Genomic DNA, 21,864 nt, shown 5'->3' with positions numbered 1-21,864 from the left:
TTTGCTCGTTTGTTTGTTTCATTTATTAATCTCTTCCCAGGAAACGTTCCAAAGTAATTTAACAATAAATAAATGAAAACTCAAAAAAGCGTACATTGAAAACATTTTCTAATCCGATACAGATACAGACAAAAATCGCCACTTATCAGGCTTGTTGGAAAAGGAATATCTGTTGAAACTAAAAAAAACCACACCACACCAGTCGAAACAGTGCTTGCCAGATATCTAACTGGAAAGGATGTTCATAGATGCTGCTTCACTTAAAGGCTCGATTGAATGGACCACCTGAGCGCAGTGATTGTTTGGGTGCATAAAGGATGAGACAATCTTTCAGGTATCCTGGCTCCAAACTGTATAGGGCTTTGTAAACCAGTACCCAACGCTGTATTTAGAGTTGTGCAGGCAGTTCCCACACTTTATTCCATCTCCCCAATGATTCCTTCCTTACCTATTCATGTTCAAGCTTTATTTCACACAACATAAAAGCCACTTCAGAGAATCTAGTGGAAGTTTAGTGCCCTGCTCATTGTTTCCAGAATAAAATCAATTTGCAATCCTGTTAACCTGGAAAATGGTGGGGATTTAGCAGTTCAATTTTCTTGGCATTTTCGAGTGTAATCATGCAAAATACTGAACCTGAATAATACACACACACACACACACACATACTAAGCTGCTGAAATCTCTTCTATTATTTGTTGTTGTTTAGTCGTTTAGTCGTGTCCGACTCTTCGTGACCCCATGGACCAGAGCACGCCAGGCCCTCCTGTCTTCCACTGCCTCCCGCAGTTTGGTCAAACTCATGCTGGTAGCTTCGAGAACACTGTCCAACCATCTCGTCCTCTGTCGTCCCCTTCTCCTGATCTTTCCCAACATCAGGGTCTTTTCCAGGGAGTCTTCTTTTCTCATGAGGTGGCCAAAGTATTGGAGCCTCAGCTTCAGGATCTGTCCTTCCAGTGAGCACTCAGGGCTGATTTCCTTAAGAATGCATAGGTTTGATCTTCTTGCAGTCCATGGGACTCTCAAGAGTCTCCTCCAGCACCATAATTCAAAAGCATCGATTCTTCGGCAATCAGCCTTCTTTATGGTCCAGCTGTCACTTCCATATATCACTACTGGGAAAACTATAGCTTTAACTATACGGACCTTTGTCGGCAAGGTGATGTCTCTGCTTTTTAAGATGCTGTCTAGCTTTGTCCTTGCTTTTCTCCCAAGAAACAGGCGTCTTTTAATTCCATGGCTGCTGTCACCATCTGCAGTGATCATAGAGCCCAAGAAAGTAAAATCTCTCACTGCCTCCATTTCTTCCCCTTCTATTTGCCAGGAGGTGATGGGACCAGTAGCCATGATCTTCGTTTTTTTGATGTTGAGCTTCAAACCATATTTTGCGCTCTCCTCTTTCATCCTCATTAAAAGGTTCTTTAATTCCTCCTCACTTTACATTTAAGTAAATGTAGATGCTGGGATTCTGAATAGAACTCTTTAAGCTAGATGCACAACAGTTTGGCTTCAAAATAAAAAAAACACCAATCAGTTCCAGCCTCTGTGTACAGATATATTTTTGAACTACAATAGCTGTTATGGCTTTGAAATAATTCCTTTACACGTGGCCTGTGAGAAATTCTTTACAAAGCCTTTCACATAGAGCTATATGGGTGAAGGTCTTCCAACTGGGACAAGATTTTAATGGCATAAATGAATAAAGCTGTTCTTCTGAATAAAAGATAATCTAACCCTGTTGATGTTTTGTGAATTGCTACAGGGGGTTGCTCTAATATATCCCAGACCTATATACTCCATTAAGTTCTGCAATGCACACAGTGAGTCACATGTACTTTGTCCTAGAAGATCTGTGACTAAAGTTCCTTTTCTCCCTCCTTAAGGAGGAATGCGACTGAGTGGGGCTGTACAGTATTTGAATTCGGATTGTGAGGCTGGGGAAGTGAGGTTTAACTCTTTCTGCTAAACGGCCTCGGTCCAGTATACCTGAAGGAGCGTCTCCACCTCCATCGTTCTGCCCAGACACTGAGGTCCAGTGCCGAGGGCCTTCTGGCGGTTCCCTCGCTATGAGAAGCCAAGTTACAGGGAACCAGGCAGAGGGCCTTCTTGATAGTGGCACCCGCCCTGTGGAACGCCCTCCCACCAGATGTCAAAGAGAAAAATAACTACCAAACTTTTAGAAGACATCTGAAGGCAGCCCTGTTTAGGGAAGCTTTTAATGTTTAATAGGTTACTGTATTTTAGTGTTTTGTTGGAAGCCGCCCAGAGTGGCTGGGGAAACCAAGCCAGATGGGCAGGGTATAAATAATAAATTATTATTATTATTATTATTATTATTATTATTATTATTATTATTACTACTGGTGATCTTTACCCCCAGCCTGAAAACTGTTCCTTTGGACCTGCTTGCCCCATAGCAGAGCACCTTTTGGTCTTAACCCACAGGGCAAACAGCTCTGTGGGGAGTGACAGCACTAGAATCCAGTCTAGAAAATTACGACATGGAAAGGGTGGACTCCCTCCTTTCTATTGTCACAGTTACAACACAAGCTGCACTTCCCCTTTGAATTATCCCAGTTGGGTCTCAGGCCACCATGTCTAGTTTGGCTGTGTTGTTTAAAGAAGAGAATTAAAATCCAGCACATCAAAAGCCCACTAGCCCACAGAGTGGCGCAGAGAGACCTTCCTAGCAATATGCGAATGCAAATAAATAAAAAATGCATTTTTCCAATGCCTCTTAGACATCATTCGCTTGAAAATAAAATCCTTAAACTCAGATGTTCGGCTCCAAACAAGCTTTATTGCATTAACAAAATAACATGGTGTGCCTTGACAGTCAGAGGGATGTTACTGCCGGTGTTGGAGAAGATGGGACTGTGGAGGTCCGTCATTCCCTCTTCAGTCTTGCTTTTCAGTTGCTGGCTTGGGTGGTTTCCCAGTTGCTGGTTTGGGTGGTTTTTCAGTCGCTGGTTTGGGTGGTTTTTCAGTCGCTGGCTTGGGTGGTTTTTCAGTCTCTGCCTTGGGTGATTTTTCAATCGCCGGCTTGTGTGGCTTCATCCGTTCTGAAAAAGAAACACACATGAAGACTATGGGAAAAACATAAAAGGCCAGAAGTTAGGAAGGGAACCTGGCCTACCGGGGCAAATCCTTAACCAAGTTCCTAGGCAGGAAGTCCCACTGAATTCAGAGGGACTTACTTGTGAGTAAACGTGTTCAGGCTTGCGCTGCTCATTTCCAGAAAATCTCATTGGAGAAACCTTGATCCATGAATCTACAGTGGTACCTTGGTTTTCAAACGCCTTGGTTTCCAAACACTGAAAACCCAGAAGTAAGTGTTCTGGTTTTCAAATGTTTTTCAGAAGCCGAACGTCCGATGCTGTTGTCGGCTATTGTTTCTGGGGCGCCTGCACCAATCAGAAGCTGCACCTTGCGTTTTCGAACATTTCAGAAGTCAAACGGACTTCCGGAACGGATTAAGTTTGGCGCTTTTGTTTTTGCTATTTATTTTACGTTTTTGTTTTTGAGGCTTCTTCAGTTAATTGGGTTTTGTAACTGTGTGGAACCCAGTTCAGCTACTGATTGATTGATTGATTGATTGAGTGAGTGACTGCGGAAATGGATAGAAGCCCCCCCCCCATCCAAACAATGACTTATCATCAGTGCAGGTAAGAAAAAAGATTAATTTTAATTTTTATCAATCAACAATACTGTCTTATTTATTTTATAGTACAGTACATTGATTATTGCTTCCATTTTATGGCTCAATGGTCTTGTTAGATAGTAAAATTCAGGTTAAATTGCTGGGGGGGTTTTGGGGGGGTTGTTTTTAAAAGTCTGGGATGGATTAATTCGTTTTGCATTACTTTCTGTGGGAAAGCACGCCTTGGTTTGGGAACGCTTTGGTTTTGGAACGCTTTGGTTTTGGAACAGACTTCCGGAACGGATTAAGTTTGAGAACCAAGGTACCACTGTAGCCTGTTTGCCCTCAAGGGCAGTGGAAGATGGGAGCGGGAGACATCTTGTCCTCAGGCAGCAAAATGTGGAGAGACCATACTGTGGCTCAGGGCTAGAATATCTGCTTTGTATGCAGACAGTCCTAGGTTCAGTCCCCAGCATCTGCAGGTAGAGCTGGAAATGGTCCCTGCCTGATACCCTGGACAGCTACTGCCAGTCCATGCAGGCAATACTGAGCTCCCTATGTTTCAAGTGACATTGTGCCTTCTCCTGTGCCAGGGCCACCCAGTCACCAAGATCTTTATCTGAGCCTCTGCTTTGGGTGCCCTTATCTTATTGGTGTTTAATTTAAACGTCTTAGCTCAGAGTATCATGTTTGTCTCCATTATATTTAATTGGCAAAGATCTGCCCCATCCCTTCAATAAAAAGTGTTTGGAAATAACTTATCGAAGCCCAGTGTGCTTGTAGGTAAAATGCCCACTGAAACAAGCTCTTTCTTTTTTTTTTATTTCTAAGTTAATTCTCCCCCCCCATCCTCCCTGACTTCTGTGCAGTGGTACCTCGGATTAAGAACTTAATTTGTTCTGGAGGTCTGTTCTTAACCTGAAACTGTTCTTAACCTGAGGTACCTTTAGCTAATGGGGCCTCCCACTACCGCCGCGCGATTTCTGTTCTCTTCCTGAGGTAAAGTTCTTAACCCAAGGTACTATTTCTGGGTTAGTGGAGTCTGTAACCTGAAGCGTCTGTAACCCGAGGTACCACTGTATAATTTTATTTATTTATCCAAAATGTTTCTATCCTGTCTGCTAGGACCAGGTCCTCGCGAGGCAGTTTCCAGAAATAGGTAAAAATAATACTGTATAATTTTTTAAAAAGTAATTTAAAACTATGTTGTTGTTGTTGTTGTTTAGTCGTTTAGTCGTGTCCGACTCTTCGTGACCCCATGGACCAGAGCACGCCAGGCACTTCTGTCTTCCACTGCCTCCCGCAGTTTAGTCAGACTCATGTTTGTAGCTTCGAAGACACTATCCAACCATCTCGTCCTCTGTCGTCCCCTTCTCCTTGTGCCCTCCATCTTTCCCAACATCAGGGTCTTTTCCAGGGAGTCTTCTCTTCTCATGAGGTGGCCAAAGTATTGGAGCCTCAGCTTCACGATCTGTCCTTCCAGTGAGCACTCAGGGCTGATTTCCTTAAGAATGGATAGGTTTGATCTTCTTGCAGTCCATGGGACTCTTAAGAGTCTCCTCCAGCACCAATTTAAAACTAAGCACCAGGTAAAATATGAGGTTTTTGAGAGAAGGTTAAACAACAGAAGCAGGGAAGTCTTAAGTATGGCAAATAAGCATTCAGAGAGGGTATTCTATATGTTTTTAAGAGAAGTGTATCAGGATCAGACTCTGAATGCGCTGGAACCTTACCCAACCTGGTGCCCTTCAGCTGTTACATACTACAACTTCCACCAGCCCCAGCTCTCATGGCCGTGCTGGCTGCAGCTGATGGGTTTTGTAGTACAGAAAAGGATACCACCTTGGGGAAGGTGGGTGAATGATAAGACCCCCAGCATCAGCCCACTCCTCTTACCTTTGGCCTTGTTACAAATCCACTTTACGATCTTAAACATACATTTCAGTATGGTCCAAACAAAATTCAAGTTGCACATCTTGGCAGCTTGCTGGTTCACCTTTACCTGCAGGTAGACATTAGGAAGAAATAAGTCACAGATCAGCTCCAAGATATAACCAGGGCAAGCATCTTCCTTTCTGCATAGGATTTCCCACAGTTTTTACTGGCCTTGCTCTTTTACATTTATAACAGTAGGCCAACATGCAGAAATTAAACCGGCGAACGCTTCCTCCATCGCTTCGTCTCCATGCCAGAAAAAGGTTTCACTCGTTATCTTTAATAGTCTGCATCTGAAATAGAATTGCCTTTTCCTTTGGGGTTTTTAAATTTTTGTTTCTAAGATGTATTTGCTGTTTTGTCACTCGTTGTTTGCCATGCCCATTGGCCTCCATTGGGAGGAAGGGCAGGATATAAATTTAGGGTGGATCTACACGCAGGATAAAACTCTGCTATAAATAAGTCAGAAATTAAATCATTATGACAAAAGGAAAAAAAGCGCTATGTAAAATTGCAAATGTTTTTTTTTTTTGCTCTCCAGCACCATCTGGTGTTGCATGTTTACAATGCACTCAAAGTGCTGCTTTTTTCACTAATGTAGCTGAGTTCAGTAGACTGTTGTTCTTGTTCACCTTACAGTCACCATCCCCTTTGCATGCTGTATTGACTTGCCTTCCAGCACAGATGTCTACCTGATCAAAGTAACTTTGCTTCTGAGGTTTTTCTCCCCTAACTTCAGTGATAGTAAAATATCCCCTAAAAATACAAGAACATTTTGTACACAGGGACCATACAGGAGCACTTGACAAAGGACAGACAAGCACATAGGGCTCCTGGTGTGCTCACAACCGTGGCAGGATTGTGCAGAGCTAAGGAAAGGGCTTGTTGAAAGCAAATTCACACACCTATTTGGGAAATACTCTGGAATTGCATGTCATTTGGGCATCACTTTTCAGCATGGGCTTAGTTGGTCAGCTCACCTAAATATGACCATCCTGGCTGCCCGTAGAACCATCAAAGCCTTGGAGAAATTCTTTTATGCAAAAGGCGGCCAGTTGGTTCCTCCAATCAGAAAAGCATTTATCAGCATTTATCAGCAAAGTCCTCCTGATGTTACTGTATGGGGTTGAAATCTGGGGGTGGAATTTAAAAACACTACAACGGCTCGAGATCCTACAAAACTCTTTTGCACGAAAGTTACTGGGCCTCCCCAAGGGCTCGGTTGCTGCACAGTTAAGAACAGAACTGGGCCTCCCCTCTATTGTTGCGAGAGCCCACATTAGAATAATTAGTTTTTATTGTAAATTAATCAATGCCCCAGGCTCCCTACTAGCCAGGCAAGCCTTTTTAACTTGTGCTCATAACAACAAATGGTCCAAGGCCATGGAGATTATCACGGCACACTACTCCCTTCCAGATCTTGACACGCTGTCATCTTGGGACCATCATAATATCCAGGCCTGGATTCTTACAAGAGACGAGGCCATGGAGCGGGCTCAGTCCACCACAGCTCGCCTCTCCAAGTGGTTCCCTAAAGTGAAAGTGGTAAGATCACTGCCCAACTACTTGATAGACTTGACGGAGCCCAATTTGAGAAGAGCGTTTACCATGGCCCGTTTCCATTCTATACCCACGGCCTTCTTGCAGGGGATTTACTCTAAGACCCCCATTACTCAGCGTCTATGTCCATGCACAATGAATGAAGTAGAGGACTTCATACATTTCTTTTTCTACTGCCCTATTTATGAGCTAATAAGAACTAAGCTCCTCCTCTTGATCCCGCCCACCATCACATCTAAGGAAGACTGTTTGAAATCGCTTCTTGTGGATGCAAATCCCCAAATTTCACGTGGGGTGGCAATCTTTATAGTGCAGGCTTTGAAACTCAGGGCTACACTGACTGGGTAGTGTGTCCCAGACCTGGACCTGTTTTAATTCTTTGTATTACCTTTTTAACCTAATGTGCCGAGCCTATTTTGGGGCCATTATATGTTTTATATACATCGGCATTTTAGATTCCCGGCGCTGGCAACTAAATTTTTACATTATTGTTTTAGGGTAATTTAAATGTCACAATGCCAGTAATATCGTTTGAATCTTGTTAGGTTGCTTCTCTCTAGCATTTTTGTCTTATCCTGCTATGGCTGTATGCTAATGCAATAAAGGTTTGATGGATGGCATGTCACTCAGATCAAGGTGCCTTGCCTTGCCCTGCTCCACCCAGCTGCTGATGCAGCTTTTAATGGGTGAATGCAGGGACACCTGAGCACAGAGTTTGTTGCTTCACAAGCCATGCACTGTATCTCCTCCCAATTTAATTCACAAAAATAAATGCAATATTATAAAAAAATATGTATAGATATTTATTACAGAAGGACACATACACATACCGTGTCCATGCTTGCTTGCTTGCTCTCTCTCTCTCTCTCACACACACATGCACACACACAGAAGACCACAAACAAATACCGTATTGGCCCGAATATAAGCTGCACCCAAATATAAGCTGCACCTTTAAAATTCAAGGGGAAAAAAGAAAAAAAGACAATACCCAAATATAAGACGTTCCCTTAAAATTCCGCAGGCATTCACACCTGTTCGTTTTACTGTATGTCTGTTCCAGCAGCGATATCATAAAAGTCAGTTTTTGTAAGGTACCGAATTTAAGCCACACTTTAACTTTTCACGGTTGGAATTGGGGGGGGGGGGAGTGAGGCTTATATTCAGGTCAATACGGTATTAAACAAAACAAAAAGTTCCTCAAAGTAGGAAACATCCCCCCCCACCCCCGCTTGCTTCTCTGGTTACTAGTACAAACAAAAAATTATGAGGAGGAAACAGCTCTGAACATCTTCATGGTGTTGGGCTTTCAAGGCTTTCCTCCATTATCTGATATAGTGGCTACTAAATACTCCTCAAAAAAAAATTAGTGAGAGCAGCAGTGTGGTCAGCACTGGGTAAAAAGCCAGCAGTCCTTTTAATACTAAATAATCCTAATATTCAAATAGCAGTCACATGTTTTTTCCTGTGAGATCCTGCTGGAGCCCAGGATGATCTCAGCCGCCTCTCCTTGCTTCTTCAGCATTGGCCACACATGCACAGACACTCCTTGGATTCTGCCGCCTGAGGCAGCTTCCTCCATCTGCCCTATGGACAGGCCAGCCCTGGCCATATTTCAGGGTTAGGGTTGGTTGAGTGGTGCCAGACAGCTGACTGGCCAGGAAACAGAAGACTGACAAAAATGCCACCACAAGCCTCTGCAAATTCATAGAAGTATAAAATGTGTGCTGGGTGGGGAAGTGTGGCTTTGAGATTTCTTTCTTTTTGCAGCATTAAAAATATTTCTCGATATTCTGAGAGATGTGCCCCAGAAGCCGTAATGGAAGAGTCTCCACTGTTTACAACATCCGACTGTTCTTTGATGAAGGAAAATTACTTCAGTCCAATTAAGCTGAGGCTCCACTGAGCACCCCAATTTCACAAGTCCACATTGATGTTATTTATTAATCGAGGTTAAAGATGAGCTAAGAAGCATTGCATTGTATTCAATGTAGCACTAAGGTGAGACTTGCACAAGGATTTCTCTTTGCACAATGAAATGCTCTCCTCATATCCAGTCCCCACAACTCTCTGGGGAAGATTTGGGGTAGGGGAGGGTCAAAATCTCATTGCACTAGTGATAATTCTAGAGCAAAAATAATAAAAGTAGTTGAATGCTGCCCATGATAACTGAAAAAATTTAATACATTTAACGATGACTTTCATATTTATTTTGTTGTAAAAAAAATAATCAAAATTACCCACATGGGATTAATAAAACTACTGTTCACCAGTAATAGTGGTTTTATTAATTGCATTACAGCAAAGGTAGTTTGCATTCAGCCACCAGAATGGAAGCGCTAGAGGCCAGAAATGGATGACTCTGGCAAGCGAGCCAATCCAACTTCCCTAAGTTTTGGAAGGCAAAATCGCCTGTGTTCCTAGACCAGCTGATTTGGGAAGAACCTCTTCCTCCACGCTGTTTCTCGTTCCAAATAAATTTCATTTGTCTCCCTATCCTCTTTAATTAATTAAAACCCAGTTTTATGTTGCTTGCTTGGTTAGCTATTTATTTGCAGTGGTACCTTGGGTTAAGAACTTAATTTGTCCTGGAGGTCTGTTCTTAAGCTGAAACTGTTCTTAACCTGAAGCACCACTTTAGCTGCTGCTGCCGTGCTGCTGCCGCACGATTTCTGTTCTCATCCTGAAGCAAAGTTCTTAACCCAAGGTACTGTTTCTGGGTTAGCGGAGTCTGTTACATGAAGCATCTGTAACCTGAAGCATCTGTAACCCGAGGTACCACTGTACTGCTTAATTCCTAAACAGGCTTCTAAGCGGCTTGTAAAGTATCAAAGACAGTTACACAAAGATTAAACCGTGAGCACCCATAATTAGACATTAAAACAACCCCATCTGTCTAGCAGTCCGTTTTCCTACTGCTCGAGGAACAGGGTAGGCTTCCACCATTCTGCACCACCAATCGGTGCAGCCCTGTAATAATTTCCCCCCATTTCCCTTTCTCTCTCCAGGCAATCATCATCCTATTGGACCTGTAGGATTCCTAATGCTTCAGGAGCAAATCACGTTCACCTCTAAAGTCTTCTTCCCCTCTTTTCAACCGGCGAACAAAGAAGTTCTAACTTACAAGGTGGCGATGTTTATTCTGTCTTGAATGCCTTCTCCTGGTGATGTTCCAGTGGTCTAAGAATCTCAGGTGCCTTTATGTACGCAGCTTCTCCTTTCCTTCCCAGAACTGGTAGGTGGCTGCTAATTCAGTTTGGGGTGGAGTGATTTTGATTGATCTTTTGCAATAATCCACAGGGAGGTTTGTGCCGGTTCAACTGGTCTCCATCTACTGTCACCTGCTCCTGACTTGTGTGGGTTGTCTAATTCAACCATCGGTACTTAACGCACCTCAGAATGTATTCCAGCCCTTGGTGCTCCATGAATCTAATGTGCAATTGGAAATTGTTCAGGGATTAAAGCAGGAAATGCGGAAGATCAGTGCACAGCAGTTCTTTAAAAGGCTTCTCTATCCTGGGTGAGTCACTAATTGGACAGATTTGAGAAGATTAGCCACACATTAATATGAAATTCACACTCGGCTTGGTCCAATAAATCAAATGCATTCCTGGGCAGCAAACAGACTGTGTCACAATTGCGATGCTTCAAGAGAAGCCAAAGCAATTACTGCCCAAGTCTCTGGAGATAGCTACCTAAAGAAAACCCGAAAGGTACCAAAGCTAAGTCCATCAGCCTTGGAGAGACCACACCTGGAATACTGTGTCCAGTTATGGGCACCACAATTTGAAAAGGATGTTGACAAGCTGGAAGGTGTGCAGAGGAGAGCAACTTGGATGATTAAGGGTCTGGAAGCTAAGCCTTATGAGGAATGGTTGAAGGAGCTGGGCATGTTTAGCCTGGAAAGGAGGAGACTGAGAGGAGATGATAGCCATCTTCAGATATTTGAAGGGCTGTGACATGGAGTGTGGAGCAAGCTCGTTTTCGCCTGCTCTGGAGGGTAGGACTCGGACTATTGGCTTCAAGTTGCAGGAAAGGAGATTCCGACTAGAGATATGGAAAAGCTGTCTGACAGTAAGAGCCATTTGATAGTGGAACGGACTCCCTCGGGAGGTTGTGGACTCTCCTTCCCTGGGGAATTTTAAGCAGAGTTTGGATGTCCATCTGTCATGGATGCTTTAGCTGAGATTCCTGCATTGCAGGGGGTTGGCTTAGATCAGTGGTAGGCAAACTAAGGCCCGGGGGCCGGATCCGGCCCAATCGCCTTCTCAATCTGGCCTGCGGACGGTCCAGGAATCAGTGTGTTTTTACATGAGTAGAATGTGTCCTTTTATTTAAAATGCATCTCTGGGTTATTTGTGGGGCAGAGGAATTCGTTCATTTATTTCTCTCCAAAATATAGTCCGGCCCACCACATGGTCTGAGGGATGGTGGACTGGCCCACGGCTGAAAAAGGTTGCTGACCCCTGGACTAGCTGACCCTCAGGGTCCCTTGCCACTCCGTGATTCTGTGCTTCTGTACCCCTTCATGGATAATAATAATAATAATAATGTATTATTTATACCCCGCTCCTCTGGCATGGTGTAGTGGTTAAGAGCGGTGGACTCGTAATCTGGGGAACCGGGTTCGCGTCTCCGCTCCTCCACATGCAGCTGCTGAGTGACCTTGGGCCAGTCACACTTCTCTGAAGTCTCTCAGCCCCACTCACCTCACAGAGTGTTTGTTGTGGGGGAGGAAGGGAAAAGGAGATTGTTTGAGACTCCTTCGGGTAGTGATAAAGCGGGATATCAAATCCAAACTCTTCTTCTTCTTCTTCTTCCGCCACTCTGGGCAGCTTCCAACTGAATATTAAAAACAATACAGCATCAGACATTAAAAACTTCCCTAAACAGGGCCGCCTTCAGTTGTCACTGCCTTGTCGTGGCGAAGGGGCCTGAATAACTCAGAGAAGCTCTGAGCTATGCCATGCAGGGCCACCCAAGACGGACAGGTCATAGCCGTGAGTTTAGACTAAATGGGATCCACCTGGAGAAGGAACTGGCAAACTACTCCACTATTTTGCCAAGGAAACTCCATGGACATAAAAAAGGAGAAGCTTTGAAAAGAAAGCGAGAGTTTCCAAGGCATGCTCTGGTTCATGGCGTCACGGAGAGTTGAACACGACTAAACAACAACAAGGCTTCTATAACACTAGAAGTGGGGCACCAGGGCTAATGTGACAGAGGAGCTGCCAACATGGTGTCCATGATGCACTTCTGCCCACAGAGACAGAGTCCTCTTTTGTTGCTCCCAGAGTCTCCTTCCCTTCCTCTTACATTGTAGTCAATAGAACAGGCCGTGGTGTGTGCTGCTTGGCTGTGGTAGGTGATCATGGTGCCTCAGAGATACAAACCCAGGCTGTGCGCAAACGCTACCTTCAAAGCACATTCCAAGCACATTTCTCCAGCTGTTTTTGGACTACAATTCCCACCATCCCTAGCTAGCGAGACCTGTCAGGGAAGATGGGAACTGTAGTCCGAAAACAGCTGGAGACCCAAGTCTGTGAAACTTTGCTTTAAAACATAGGCACTGGACAATGGGATCGCAGATTTTCTGCGTCTCATAGTTCCGCTTTCGAGGATTTTAATAGGAAGCATGTGACTTGTTTTCAAGGCTTGGTAGCAAAAAAAAAAAAAAAAAGGAAATAAATATGCAAAGGCAGACAAATAAAAATGCAAATGAAATATGCACTCCCAATGCCTTTTAAACTATGCATTAAACTACGATCAGGCTACGGTGTGTTTATATACCTGAAGGAGCGTCTCCACCCCCATCGTTCTGCCCGGACGCTGAGGTCCAGTGCTGAGGGCCTTCTGGCGGTTCCCTCACTGTGAGAAGCAAAGCTACAGGGAACCAGGCAGAGGGCCTTCTCGGTAGTGGCTCCCGCCCTGTGGAACACGTCCCCATCAGATGTCAAGGAAATAAACAAGTATCTGACTTTTAGAAGATATCTGAAGGCAGCCCTGTTTAGGGAAGCTTTTAATGTTTAATAGGTTATTGTATTTTAATATTCTGTTGGAAGCCGCCCAGAGTAGCTGGGGAAACCCAGCCAGATGGGCGGGGTATAAATAATAAATTATTATTATTATTATTATTATTATTATTATTATTATTATTATTCTGATGGGAGCCATCGTCCAAGACAACTGGAGGGCACCAGGTTGGGAAAGGCAGTGCTAGGGAAGAGATCTGCTTGTGTCTTAGAGCCTTCCTTGCACCTGCTCAATCTGTCTGCTCCTGTCAGGTTCAGTGTTGCAGTTCCGTGGCAGCCCATCTTTCTACTGCTTTTAAATCCCACCTTTCCTTATCATCATCACCCACGTACCTAGAAGACCGCCTCTCCTGGTATGCCCCGTGGAGGACCTTAAGGTCCACAAATGACAACACTTTGGAGGTCACAGATCGCAAGGTGGTTAGATTGGTCTCAACTAGGGCCAGAGCCTTTTCAGTACTGGCCCCGACTTGGTGGAACGCTCTGTCTCAAGAGACTAGGGCCCTGCGGGACTTGACATCTTTCCGCAGGGCCTGCAAGACAGAGCTGTTCCGCCTGGCCTTTGGTTTGGACTCAGTCTGACCCTTATGTTTCCCTCCCCTTATGGTTTTGATCTATGGGCTGCTATTAAAATGAGGCTGCATTTTACATTGTATTTTAACCCGTATTTTAAATTGGTTTCCCCCCCTCCTATTATGTTTTTATTGTAATTTTACTGGTGTTAGCTGCCCTGAGCCCGGCTCTGGCTGGGGAGGGCGGGGTATAAATAAAAAATCATCATCATCATTTAATCCCCACAACAACCCTGTGGAGTTGGCCGGGCTGAGAGGCAGTGCCAGGCCCAAGGTCTTAACGCGGCTTCCTAGGCTCCCGTGCACCAGTGTAAGGTGCTGTCCCATCACCCGTGTTGGACTGAGATTCAACATCCGGGCGGCTGTCGCCGATGGAATGGGAAGGGCCGCCATCTTGCCCTTTACCTCAGGCAACAGAATGTCTCTTCCCACACTGAGTCATTGAGATCTCAAGGCTCAATCTGAGCCTCTCCTTCGGGTGCCCTTAATCCTTTCACGGCTTGCTTTAAGCAGCTTAGCTTCTCAATATCATATTTGGCTCCGTTCTTCGACAAGCTGGAACGTGCTCAGAGGTGGGCGGCCAAGATGCGAAAGTTCCTTGGAGCCAAGCCGTATGAGGAACGGTTGAAGGAGCTGGGTGTGGTTAGCCTGCTAAAGAGGAGACTGTGAGGAGATAGGGTAGCCGCCGTCAGATATCTGAAGGCCTGTGTCACATGGAAGAGGGAGCAAGCTTGTTTTCTCCTGCTCTGGAGGGTAGGATTCGAACTCATGGCTTCAAGTTATAAGAAAGGAGATTCTAACTAAACATGAGGAAGAACCCTCTGACAATAAGAGCTGTTGCACAGCGAAGCTGTCTCCCTCGGGAGGTTGTGGGCTCTCCTTCCATGGAGGTTTTTAAGCAGAGGTTGGATGGTCTTCTGCCATGGACGCTTCAGCTGAGATTCCTGCATTGCAGGGGGTTGGAATAGATGACCCTCAGGTTCCCTCGCAGTTCTCTGATTCTCTGATTATAAACCCTTCTTCCAAAAAGTTCAAATGCGGATTGATGACCTGTGGCACTCTTATTACGAGCAGGTTGGTGCAGCCAGTGCCCCCCCCAATAGCTGTCACCGTTTCCCTTTTTAAATGGAAAATTCCCTTATTCCAAAGAGGATTCCTCGCAAGAAAAGGGAAAGGTGACAGCTATGCCCCCCCCCCGCACCCAGAGGTACATGGGGCGGCTGGTGGTCTCACCTGCCAGGATTGTCGTAAGGCACCAGTTTGCATGGATTGGACTCGCCAGGTTGGGTGACAAAAATGGGAGCTGTAATTTGTGCTGGCTATTCCGGTTGGGCAAATCATGGCAACTGTGTGTACATAACTCCAAAGGTGGCGCTGTGGTCTAAACCACAGAGCCTAGGGCTTGCCAATCAGAAGGTCGGCGGTTCGAATCCCCGCGACGGGGTGAGCTCCCGTTGTTCGGTCCCTGCTCCTGCCAACCTAATAGTTCAAAAGCACGTCAAAGTGCAAGTAGATAAATAGGTACTTCTCCGGCGGGAAGGTAAACGGTGTTTCTGTGTGCTGCTCTGGTTCGCCAGAAGTGGCTTAGTCATGCTGGCCACATGACCCGGAAGCTGTACGCCGGCTCCCTCAGCCAATAAAGTGAGATGAGCGCTGCAACCCCAGAGTCGGCCACGACTGGACCTAACGGTCAGGGGTCTCTTTACCTTTACCTAACAGACTGGGAAGGAGCCATGGAAAGGGAAGGGAGTGGCTGGAGCAATGGTGGGAAGATGGCTTGCAGATCCAATTCACCCCACCCTCTTTTCCCCCTGGCAAGTGTTTCAAGGCTTTATTAGCTGCAAGAACAATCAGAAATCTGCCGGATGCATGGAAGGCCGTGGACGGGAGGAACTGTGGCAGGAGACCCATAAAAGGGGGCTCTTCCTGTTGTTGTTTTTGCCTGTCGCCCTTCTGCTCCCTACAGGAGAATGTGAGAAATGTCAAGAGCAAACCCAAGGTGACCCAATCTGATTTGCCGGCAGGTGCAGTTGGGAACGTTGCCTTGAAGAGACAGAGTGTTTTGATGCACACTCAGATTCACCAAACTCGGCTGATGCATCTCAGATGCAGGAAACACCACAGGTGTGTGCTCAGAGGTAGGCGGAAGTGTGTGTCTGTGTGTGTGTTGTTCCTACTGAAGAAAGTATACCATCAACATTTCACATCTGAAAAGAGAGACATTCTTATACAAGACCTCCATCTCAAGGGCTGTTATCCAACCATGTTTCCTATTGCATATTGCTGAAGTCTTATATTCTGCATTTTGCAACTCCAAAGGGACATCAGTTCCTCCAGCCAGTCTATCAAACAACCCTGGCAGGGTCACAAGCCCACTGGCAGCCCCACTGGCAGTCCTAGAGAACATTGGCGGAGGACAGTTATACAGTGGTACCTCGGGTTAAGTACTTAATTCGTTCCGGAGGTCCGTACTTAAGCTGAAACTGTTCTTAACCTGAAGCACCACTTTAGCTAATGGGGCCTCCCACTGCTGCTGCGCCGCCGGAGCACAATTTCTGTTCTCAACCTGAAGCAAAGTTCTTAACCTGAAGCGCTATTTCTGGGTTAGCGGAGTATGTAACCTGAAGCGTATGTAACCCGAGGTACCACTGTATAGCCAGATCTTGTCTGGGATACCTAAACAGTCCTTTGTAGAATCATGCCCCCTCTCGCCCTCCCTCTCCCCCTTCCTCTCCCTTCCTCTCTCTTCTTCTCCCCCTCTTTTTCTACCCTCCTTGAAAACCATGCCACATATATGCATTCCAAAATTGCCATTTCTCAGCCAGGACATCCTGCTGACTCAGTTCCAGCTTTTGAGCATCTTCCGGGTATTCTGTGGGCATACTCTCCGCTAGTTTACAGTCCTATTATCTGCATCGCAAGGCTCTGGTAAAGCTCATTAGCACCAGAGTGTGCTATTCATTCTCTGATTATCAAACCATGTTCTTCCCGTACAAACGTCCCACACGTAGTATTTAGGAGGCTTGGCATTCTCAGTCTAGTGATGTAACAATCACTGTGTTTGGAGCTCAGGCAGCAATAAAGCATTGGGCCATGGGGGCTGTGTACACACAGTCTCGTTTACTCTGCATCCAGTACACTTCCACTGCTGACTTGGAAAGCAGAGTACACAAAATGGTAAAGGTAAAGGTAAAGGGACCCCTGGCCATTAGGTCCAGTCGTGACCGACTCTGGGGTTGCGGCGCTCATCTGGTTTTACTGGCCAAGGGAGCTGGCATACAGCTTCCGGGTCATGTGGCCAGCATGACTAAGCCGCTTCTGGCGAACCAGAGCAGCGCACGGAAACACCGTTTACCTTCCCACCAGAGCGGTACCTATTTATCTACTTGCACTTTGACGTGCTTTTGAACTGCTAGGTTGGCAGGAGCAGGGACCGAGCAACGGGAGCTCACCCACTCGCGGGGATTCGAACCGCTGACCTTCTGATCGGCAAGTCCTAGGCTCTGTGGTTTAACCCACAGCGCCACCTGCATCCCTACACACAATGTTAGTCTAGATCAATTCTGTCTCTCTCGTCCAACTATCCTGTATCTATCCTGCCATTTATTATGAAATGGCTGTGTGTGTTTCCCCTCAGACCAGCTTTGACCAAATTGAGAAAAAGAACAACCTATTCCCCCCCCTTTGGAAATTATAGGGACAGAACTACCTGAAATATACTTGGAGTCCTGTAGTGATTTCATGCTCTTTATTGCAGCTTGTAAAACAGTGCTTAAATTGCCCACCCCCCCAAACCTCAGGCTTTTATATACATTATTTACACAATGAGTCCCGTCTGATTGGCTGATTCTGCTTCCCTCCTAGAGCCTGATTGGTCTTTTCCTGCAGTTGTTGCATTATACGATCCTACCAGCCTAATAGGCTGATTAACTTCTTCCTGGAGCCTGATTGGTCTTCTCCTGCAAGCCAATCAGTTGTTGCATTTTAGGATCCTACTTGCCTATTGTTCTAGGATCCAAGGTTAGTACATAACACTACCTAAACTGTATAGAAACTTATTCATGTATGCGACTACAGCGGCAAGAATGTTACTCGCCCCAAAATGGAAAGAAGCAGAAGTCCCAGCAAAGGAAGAATGGATATGAAAACTTATGGAATATGCAGGAATGGCAAGACTTACCAAAACAATAAGAAATCAAGATAACAAACTTTTAATAAAAGAATGGAAATGGTTTATTGAATATTTACAGATAAATTGTAAACAGATAAGAACATTGGCAGGATTAGTGTAATAACCTGCAGTTTTATAAGAGTATATATTTAAAGCTGATGAATAAATGAGCAAATTAAGTTAATTTGGATATGCAGAAGAGAATAAAAATAAATTTAAGGTACCACAGAAAGAGGGGGAAGGAAGTTGAGTTTTGAAATGTTAAAATGATTGTAAAATTAGTGAAATGTATAAACCTGAAAAGCATACATAATTTTTTTTTAAAAAAGAGAGAGAGAGAGAAAGAACGACCTATGCTTATACATACTATAAAACACATTCAAAGCACAATTTTCCCCTCAAAAAATTCTGGGCCCTGTAGTTGGTTAAACGTTGCTGAGAATTGTAATTCTGCAAGGGGTTTTGTGGAGGGGAAGAGTGTGTTTTGAATGTGCCTCGAAGGGTATAGTGTGTATGCACCCACAATTCCCAGTCATCCTTAACAAACCAACAACATGTGCACAACCAAAGTTAGTGGTGTAGGGTTTATTCCTTCTGGGAAGCCTGTAGGCTCCCCCACCAGCCATGTGATATACAGTTACTAACTGCACACTTGTATGCATGAAAGTGGTAACCTGAGCCCAAGTTGCAAATAGGTGCCGCCCTTCTTAGTCTTTTTCTCTCCTGCTTCCTGGAACAAGTAAGGAGCCATGCGGCTTTGGCTCCCGACTCAGAAAAAGTGCAATCTCTCCAAAAAGGAAGGTCTTAAAGCCTGCATCTTTGCTAACTCAAAGATTGCACAATCCTTTTGTAAAGAAACCAAGTCTGTTTTTTTAAAAGTCATTTGGAATCTTTATTCGTCTTTGTTTTACTGCCAGCAGATGGAAGACTTGTTTGATGTAACTTCTGGAAACTCTGTGAGTGAAATCTTTGCTTATTTGCAAAGCGAAGTATCTGTGATTTATTTTAGCCTAGGTATTTTGTTAAAAGGTGGGTGAGGGCAGAAGTAAATCTAACAAAGTTTTAATGTGCTTGGTAGCAATCGCGATTCTGCTTAACTCAGCTACTGGAGAGTAGGAATCTCTCTTTCAAACCTCTCTCCAGCAAATCACACCCTGAAGGACTGCTCCCATTGCTGTCTCCCATTGCTATGGCAATCTATTCTTCTTATCTCTCTCCAGTCCACTGAAAAGCTTCCTTCACAAGCTGGTTTTTCGTTGTTACCTATTTTCTTAACATCTTATGGACACGCTGAGACATACAACGAAATGTTTTAGGAGCTCAAGGGACAACAGCAACAGATGCCAGTCACCATGTTCCTCACAAAGAAAGGAAGCAGCAGCAGCAGCAGCAGCAGCAAATCTGCCCGTACAACCCATCTCTGGTTATGAACCACAGCTTAGCGCTTCTTCTGGCTTCCGGTCAACCTTCCTGGTCTTCATATCATCATCCAGTGAGGGAGAGGAAGACTAAGAGCTGCATTTATCCTTCAGTGGTAAGTGTGGCAATTTTTAAAAGGTTTTCTATGGGTCGTTCCAGCTTCACGCTATTTTGGCTTATACATGCGATGACCAGGAACATAACCACCATGTAAGATGAATGGTACCTGTAGATAATAAAACAATCCCATCAATCTAGCAGGTTCTATAATAATTCTTCCTATATCCTTTTCTATCTCCAGACAACAATTCCATTTGGCTTTCAGACTTCCTAATACTTCTGGGACGCGGGTGGCGCTGTGGGTTAAACCACAGAGTCTAGGACTTGCCGATCAGAAGGTTGGCAGTTCGAATCCCCGCAATAGGGTGACCTCCCATCGCTCGGTCCCTGCTCCTGCCAACCTAGCAGTTCGAAAGCACGTCAAAATGCAAGTAGATAAATAGGTACGGCTCCAGTGGGAAGGTAAATGGCGTTTCCGTACGCTGCTCTGGTTCGCCAGAAGCGATTTAGCCACATGACCAGGAAGCGGCTGGCCACATGACAGCCTGTAAAAGTAAAGGTTACATACGCTTCAGGTTACATACACTTCAGGTTACACACTCCACTAACCCAGAAATAGTGCTTCAGGTTAAGAACTTTGCTTCAGGATAAGAACAGAAATCGGGCTACAGCGGCGCAGCGGCAGCAGGAGGCCCCATTAGCTAAAGTGGTGCTTCAGGTTAAGAACAGTTTCAGGTTAAGAACGGACCTCCGGAACGAATTAAGTACTTAACCTGAGGTAACACTGTATAAGGCTAACAGAGCAGGGTTAGCAGAGTCTGTAACCTGAAGCGTATGTAACCTGAAGCGTATGTAATCCAAGGTACCACTGTACTGTGATATGCTTAGGGCCTGGAAGAAATGTGTTTATAGGAACACCATGTGCCTGAAATATGAAATGCTTCCCTGTTCTCTTGTTTTTATTATGTATTTTGTGTTCTCATTTTTTATTTTTATGTTGTGAACTGCCCTCTGATCTTTGGATGAAGGGTGGTATGCAAATTTGAAGAAGAAGAAGAAGAAGCCCAGCTTCGGCTGGGGAGGGTGGGATATAAATAATAAAAAAAATATTATTTTATTATGGGAGGATGTGCAATTATTTTGATTTTTTTAATTTAAAAAAGTCCTAGAGGTTGTAACCAACTAAGTTAAACTCAGAGGAGGCCCATTAACATTAATGAACATAAATTAGTCATGTCTAAAGTTCTGTGAGCCTATTTTGAGCAGGGCTAACCCCAGGGAGGCTCACCTGGCGCCTTAGAGATATATCTTTGGGCACCAGGCAAAAACATTCCTCTTCTCCCAGGCCTTTGGCTAATTAAACAATCTACAGCCTTTAAAACTGTGGAGGGGGTATTATTTTGTTTGCTATTATGTTATGTAGCTTTGTGTTTTTCTATTGCAAAGCAAATTGTGATCTCCGGTGAAGGGCAGTGTAGAAATTGAATAAATAACAAATACAGTGGTACCTCGGGTTACAGACACTTCAGGTTACAGACTCTGCTAACCCAGAAATAGTACCTTGGGTTAAGAACTTTACCTCAGGATGAGAACAGAAATTGTGCAGCGGCAGCGGGAGGCCCCATTAGCTAAAGTGGTACCTCAGGTTAAGAACAGTTTCAGGTTAAGAACGGACCTCCGGAAGCTGAGGTACCACTGTCATAAAAATAACCACGCTGGATACAACTTGTGCTTGCCAAGTTGTGGCCATCTGCTTTTAGAGAAAGGAGAGGGGCAGTGAACACAACTTGTACCTTCCCTGTACCCAAACCACGTTGTTGTGTCTCTTAAAACCCACCCGCAGCTTCCCACCCAAGACAATTCGCTCGGAAAAGAAACCGCCAGACACAAAGGCTCAGATCCAAAACGAGCTTTATTATGCTTTGGAATTTGGGGCTAAGATAATATCATGGAGCCCCTTGACAGTCAGGGGGAGACCCATCCATGCTCTGCCAGCGTTGGAGGAGAAGAGGAGGCCAAGTCCATCATGGAAGGGAATCAGCAGATGTTCTGCCCCACCTCACTTTGTCTTCTCAGCAACCTTGGGAAGCTTGGGAGCCTCAAAAGGACGCTCAGGCAGTTCTGGAAAAAAAAAACCACACACATGTGAACCGGGGAGAAGCACAAAAGGCCAGAGGCCCAGAAAGGAAGCAGGTTCCTTGGGCAGCAAGGTGTCAGAGCAGTATTTGCCAACCTGGTGCAGTGCCGATGTTTTGGATTACAGCTTCCATCAGCCTCTGCCAGCTTCTTGGCGAAGTCATGGGAGTATATAGAGTCTGCCTTGCCTGCCCTCCCTGCCTGCTTCTAGCTAGCCTGCTCCCCTCAGGTGCAGTGAAGGATGCTGTCCTATTGTCAATGTTGAAGTAAGGCTCAGGACCCCAGGAGAGACTCTCTTCCAGGAGAACCAGGGCGTTCTGCCTCAATGTCCTTGCCCTA

The 21,864-nt window shown here is 45.0% G+C and overlaps 1 long non-coding RNA gene across 1 annotated transcript; it reads right to left on the bottom strand.

Moving 5' to 3' along the window:
* Window positions 1-2,780: 2,780 nt before the first annotated feature.
* Window positions 2,781-5,657, bottom strand: LOC310757338. The gene is made up of 2 exons (XR_014545070.1): window positions 5,537-5,657; window positions 2,781-3,062 (listed from the first exon to the last, which is right to left on the bottom strand). It is a non-coding gene; the product is annotated as an uncharacterized lncRNA (long non-coding RNA).
* Between the last annotated feature and the right edge of the window lie 16,207 nt (window positions 5,658-21,864).

This window comes from Podarcis filfolensis (assembly GCF_964270895.1).
Source record: "Podarcis filfolensis genome assembly, chromosome: 2".
NCBI classification, from domain to species: domain Eukaryota; kingdom Metazoa; phylum Chordata; class Lepidosauria; order Squamata; family Lacertidae; genus Podarcis; species Podarcis filfolensis.
This window is presented reverse-complemented; position numbering and strand designations above follow the sequence as displayed.